This window comes from Rhinoraja longicauda, chromosome 39 (genome assembly GCF_053455715.1).
Source record: "Rhinoraja longicauda isolate Sanriku21f chromosome 39, sRhiLon1.1, whole genome shotgun sequence".
In the NCBI taxonomy this organism is placed as follows: domain Eukaryota; kingdom Metazoa; phylum Chordata; class Chondrichthyes; order Rajiformes; family Arhynchobatidae; genus Rhinoraja; species Rhinoraja longicauda.
This window is the reverse complement of record NC_135991.1, coordinates 13,733,536-13,740,178: the sequence shown is the minus strand read 5'-3', so window position 1 is coordinate 13,740,178 and position 6,643 is coordinate 13,733,536.

The window sequence follows — 6,643 nt, the reverse complement described above, 5'->3', positions numbered from 1 at the left end:
TACCCCAGACCGGTCCCCAGTGCGGAGGGAGACGGGGCGATTGGGTGAATGTGAGGGGCTGGGGGTCCCGGAGCGGGGCCGTCGATGGGATCATCCGCCCGGGACTGACAGCTGGAAGATGCGGCGGTGAATGTGAGGAGCCGGAGCCCGGAGCGGAGAGACTGCGGCCGCCCTTTGGGATGCGCTCATGGCGCGTGTATATTAATGAGCCGCAGCGCTGAGGTGAGCGGATATTTCACCGCACTCTTCACCTGCTCCCTGAACTTGGACTGGGTCACCGCGTAAATAAATGTGTTGGTGCAGCAGCTGAGATTACTCAGTAAATACCCGACGTTGTTAAAGATATATTGAGAATCATTCAGATCAGCTCCAATCCCTGTGATCTGATAATAGACGAAGTTTACAACAAACGTCAGCCACAGGAGGATGAAGCTGCTGGAGATGGTGAAGACTAAAACCACAGACCTCCTTCTGCTCTCCATCTCCGGGTCACTGCGCTTCTCCCCCTTGCTCTGACCCCTCAGCCCCTGACGGACCCGACTGGCCACTAAAATGTGCCGGACTGTCAGAGCGTTGAGCAGCAGGATCACAGCGAAAGGGAGGAGCGGAGTTAAAACCGTGTGGATCCAGTCAAATGCCACCCACCCGGGGTCAGAGTAATAACTGTCCACCGTGACACAGTCCCACGGGACATTGTCGATGATTGTCCAGGGTTCCCGTGTGAAGTAATGGGGAACGTTTTTCAGAAAGAGCAGAACGCCGGCTGTTGCGAGAACCGCAGCCGCAGTTTTCCCGGTGCAATATTTAGTTTTCAGCTTCTGGCAACAAATGGCGACAAAGCGATCAAAGGTGAAAGTGACGGTGAACCAGACAGAACAATCTGTCGCTGCAGCCGTCAGTACATCGTTAACACTGCACACAGGGGTGAGGGACAGGAAACTCCAATAAAAGTAATGGTATCGGATCTGATACAAAATGACCTCGGTGATCAGGGCCAGTAGATCGGCCGCTGCCATGGCCACCAGGTAGCGAGTGGTGCAGGTGGAGAGGCCGCACTTTCCCCGGGACAGGATCACAATCGCCACTAAATTCACTGCGGAAAGAGAAGGGGAGCGGACACTGGGCATTACTGAACACGGTCTCCGGGGCTGAACACCGGCTCCACTTTCAGCAGAAGTTCAGGAGTGTTGGAGTCGGTGCGCGGCTGCAGGTTTAACAATGTCAGACCCGGCTCCGACTGTGCCCGACCTGCCTGCTTCAGGGGAGAGGAGATAAGGCGACGGGCGAGGTAAAGGGCGGAGAGGGAACGAGCAGCCGCCCGCTACAATAGGCGGAATGATCCTGTCTACAGTTAACCCCGCTCACAGTCTCTGATGGGGCCGGTTTCACAGACTTAACCGTGACCGGCCGCGATTAACCAGGGCTCTGGGAACTCGGCATCTGATGGGGACGAGAAGGGTTCCAGAGGGAAGGCAGGGACAACTTAGGATCCGGCAGCAGAGTGGCTCCGTTAATGGATTCATTCCACACTGAGTTCAGTTCGGTAACAACACACGCCGGTAGATCCGCGGCCACTGGGTTCAGGAGATCGATCCAATTATTGACCTGCAGGTGGTGGAATCCGACTGTGACAGAATCCACAGTGAGACGTGTCCACAGGAGCGGGTGTTCACTCTGATCAATAACTCAGACACACTGAACTTCACAATGTAAACCCCTCCCAGTCACACCGTCCCGGAGAGCTGCCTGTCCCGAGCACTGGGACAACTCTGGGCAAGGTCCCACTGAAGGCAAGAACAACATTCTAGTGGGTCCTGGCAGTGGGAGAAAGAGAGGGTTAGTTTCGGCTGTCTGAAAATAAGAAATATCACAGCGTTAATTAAAAAAAATTCACTGAGAGGATTGATATACTTCACATATTCTTGCACAACGACCATCAGGTGGGAATCATGTAACACGATCAGAATCAGGTCAACACCGTTTAACAGACGGAGTTATAAAACTTGAATTGTTCTGCTTACTTACCAGGGACTCCAACGGCAGCAATGTTCACGTACAAGATTTTCTCCACTGCGTTATATTCATTCAGCTTCTCACTGTGCATGTTCTCTGCCCAGCGACGTGTCCCCGTGAGCTACCGATAATCTCCCGCAATGAAATGCTGGGGCAGAACATTCCCGGAGATTTTATACCAATTTACATCTCCACCGGGACAAAGAAGTTTCAACAGATTTAAAAAAATAGAGATTTGGAAATGATTCGCAAACAGATGACATCAGCCAAGTGAAATACCTGCTGAGACAGGTCGTGATTTATTCAGGGAATTGATTGAGAAACTCCAAAGACTGGTAATGGTGGCGATACTGAGGGATGGAAATTGGGAGCGGCATTGTTCCAGCAAAGGGGATATTGTTTCAAACTCTATCGGATCCAACTTTCCGCCTCATGTTGTTTATCTGATTTCCTTCACTCAGCAAGGCAATCCCAAATTCAAGGGACCGTCTCAAGGCTTCCAATGCCCAGTTTGAAGGTGGACTGGACAACCTTTGTCCACAGCATGATGAATTAGTTCAACAGATCACCTCAGATTAAAATGGACCCTCCACTCTGTTTTAACACTCAATGTGATCGCGGCTTAATTGATTGTAACCTCAACTCACACTCCCGGCGACCCCTAGTAAGCATTTATTCCTTGCTTGCCTGGAATGGATCTGGCTTTGCCTTGGGACAACAACATTCTCTACCTTCACCACCTCTGAGGAGGAACGACCCAAAGACTCACGACACTCATTGAGCAGAACCATTGCCGCCTCAGAATTGTCTTAAAAGTAGAACAAACGGCGAATGATGCATCATCTCTCCCTCCTCGCTTTCTCTCTCTCCATCTTTACTGTTATTCTCTCTCTGAACTGTTACTCTCTCCCCTACACTCTCTATTATCCCTATCTGTGCCGCCCGCTCTCTGCCAACCTCTCTCCCCTCCCCCTCCCACTCTTACTGCATCTCTCCCTCCTTCTCCCTGTATCTCTCTGATGCTTCCCTCTCCCCCTTTTGCCAACCCATTCGCTCTGAACTCCCCTCTCTCCTCATTTTCCCACTCTCCCTTTGATAATTCACTCTCCCTCCACCTCTTCTTTCGTCTTCTCCTCTATCTCTCCCTTTTATCTTTGTACGACCTATTTCTCTATCCATTTCCCCACCTCTCCATCACTTGCCATCACTTCTCTTTCCAAAGCCTTTCTTGGCAAGTGCAGTTAAAACGGTTAGCCACCATGGGATGTAACAGCTGTCCCTATACCCCTTCCCTCACGCTGGAGCAGCCCTTCCAGGTGAGACAGATGTTCACCTGCACCACCTCTAATCTTATCTACTGCATGTGGTGTTCCAGATATGGCCTCCTTTACATCGGCGTGGTGAAATGGAGACTCGGCGACTGTTTTTTGTCGAACACTTACCTTCGTTCTGCTAAGGCTTGCCGGATCGCCCCGTTGCTAGCCATTGTAACTCCCCCTCGCACACTGACCTTTCTGTCCTGGGCCTCCACCAGTGCCAGAGAGGTTACATTAAAACAGAAAGAACGCCACTTCATAGTCCGCTTGGGAACCTTGCAACCTAATGTTATGAACATTAGCAAATGCCAGGTAACTAACGTGCAACTTCCCGCTTTTCCCTCGCTCTTTCTCTTGCTTCACACGGATTCGCACCTGTTCATCCCCTCCACCTCACCTTCAACCGATATTCCCTCCTCTCTCTTTATAATTCCAACCTGCTCAATCCTTATCTCGCATCTTTTATCTTTTAACCTCTGGTCTCAACCACCTAACTATGAAAATGGTATTCACCCAATCATCATTCAACTCGCTTTGTCCTGCTGTTCCAGCCTTCTACAGCTTCCCACCAGAATCAGTGTGAAGAAGGGTCTCGAACCGAACTTCACCCATCCATGTCCTTAGCAGGCTTAGCTAGTTCGGCGTGCCCTCTACAACTCTCACCAACTTCGACAGATGCACCATAGAAAGTATTTTATCAAGATGCATCACAGCTTGGTTTAGGAATAGCTCCATACAAGAACGCAAAAAATTGCTGTGAATTGTCCAGACCATCACACAAAGCAACCTCCCTTTTATTGACTCAATTTATAAACCACGCTGCCTCGGCAAAGCCAGCAGCATAATCAAGGACGAGTCGCACCCTTGCCACTCCTGCTTCTCCTCTCTCCCATCAGGCAAAATGTACAGAAGTGTGAAAATGCACACCTCCAGTTTCACGGTCAGTGTCTTCCCAGCTGTTATCAGGCAACAGAATCATCCCACCACAACCATAAAGCAGCGCTGAACTACTATCTACTTCTTTGTTAACCCTCGGACTATCCTCGATCGGATTTTGCAGGCTTTACCTTGCACTGAACGTTATCCCCTTATCATGTATCTCTACTCTGTAAATGGCTCGACTATAATGAAGTATTTTGTTTCCATTGACTGGGTAGCACGCAACAAAAGCTTTTCACGGTACCTCGGTACACGTGACAATAAACTGCACTGAACTGACATACTCAACTAGATTTCTCCAGAGCTGCAGCCTGACTCGCATTGGATATTGAATGTGTGTGACAGTGTGAGTGTACGAGTCCGTGCAAGAGTGTGTTAGCACGTGTATGCGAGTGTGAATGTGTGAGATTGCGCAAATGAGTCGGTGTGTATGCGTATGCGTTAGTGTATGCAGTTGCAGGAATTTCAATGATTCAATGATACCTTATTATCACGTACCCAGGTAGAGTGAAATGCCTAGTTTTGCAGACAACCCGGTAACATCATGTCGCAGACCTCACCTAGGCGGTACAAAAGTGACGCCACATTTAGACGCCGTCAAAGTTACAAACGTTGGCCGAATAGTTGTATCTCCTGCCTGCCGCCGCACCGCGGGTCGCCCCTTCGTTCTCGGCGGCCTTCCTCGCTCTCCGACGGTCCATCTCGCTCTGTGCGGTTCCTCGCGTCTCCCACCTCGCTCCCGAGGCGCGGTTCTCATCGCCGTCCGCGGTGGGCGAGCCGGGCCTATCGGGCCGACTGAAGGGCTTGGCCCCGGTCACCGGGAACACCCCGGCCACGCTGCGCTGCGCTGCTCGACGCGAACATCGAAGGATACACTCAATCCCAAAATGTGCACGTGTGCATGCGGGTCTGCGTTTGAGAGAGCGGTAGAGTATGTCAGGGTGCCTATATTGTGCGTGTGTGTCTGTCTGTGCGAGTGCGTGAGTGTGCGTGTGATTGTGTGAGCATTAGTAAGTGTGGATGCAAGTGCGATTGAATGTATCTGTGTCTCTGAGTGGGGGAATGCATGTGGGTTTGTGCAGGACCGTGTTTGCGTCTGTGCGTGTGTGTGGCTGTTTGTGAGAATGTGAGAGAATATGTGGTATGTGAGTTTGTCAGAGTGTTTGAGTATGTAATTCTTTGATAGTATGTGTGTGTGTGTGTGTGTGTGTGCGTGTGTGGGAGAGTATATGATGGTGTTGTCAGAGAATGTGTTCGTGTGTAAGTGTGTGCGAATGAGTGCGTGTCTCTTCGTGCTAGTGCGTGTGAATATCTGTTAGTGTGAGTGCATGTGTACGTGTGATTGTATGTGAGAATGTGTGAGAGTATATTTGATTTTTTGTGATTGCATTTGAGAGATTGTCTGTGTCTTCGTGCGCGGGTATGTGTGTGCGTTTTTGACTGCATTTGAGAGTGTGAACATGTGTGTTTGTAATGATGTAATGGCATACTGTGGGTTTTAGTGACGACGTGACACGCTGTGGGGCATTACTGATGGAGTGACACACTGTGCAGTGGAACTGATGGAGTGGCACAACGTATGGTAGTAATGGTGGATTAACACACTGTGGGTTGGTACAGATGGAGTGACACACTTTGAAGTTGTATTGATGAAGTGACACACTGCGCAGTAGTACTGATGGAGTTACACACTGTGCAGTGCACTAATGGAGTGACACAATGTGGGGGTAGTACTGATGGAGTGACACAATGCGCTGTGTTGTTGTTGTTGTTGTTCGTCCTTCGGGTTCGAAGATCAACATGACTTCAATTTCAGTTGGAGGATTGGTGACTGTGGGTCCTGAAGTGACTGGTGAGGAAATCCGGGCCCGGAAGGCACGCCCACACGTAGGACACAAGTGGATGGGTGCTGCATTGGAAGTGGAGGTAGCCCGGGCCTTGCGCGTGGTGCGTTTCCTCTGGGCCTCTGCAGTGCGTCTGTTCTCTGCTGCACGGGCTCCTGTGGTGAGCTTGCTACGCCAGGTTGGACGGTCCAGAGCAAGAGACTCCCAAGTGCTGAGGTTCATGTCCAAGTCTTTGAGGGACACTTTGAAGCAGTCCTTAAACAGTTTCTTCTGTCCTCCTACTGAGCGCTTGCCCTGACACAGTTCTCCATATAGAAGCTGTTTTGGCAGTCGACTCTCGGGCATTCTGACGACATGGCCTGCCCATCTCGCTTGGGCTATCCGTAGTAGGGTGTGGACGTTGGGAATTCCGGCCCGTTCCAAGACCTCTGTGTCGGGAATTTTGTCCTGCCACCTGATGTGAAGGAGTGTGCGTCGGCACCTCAAGTGAAAGTGGTTGACCTGTTTGGCATGTCTGCTGCAGACAGTCCA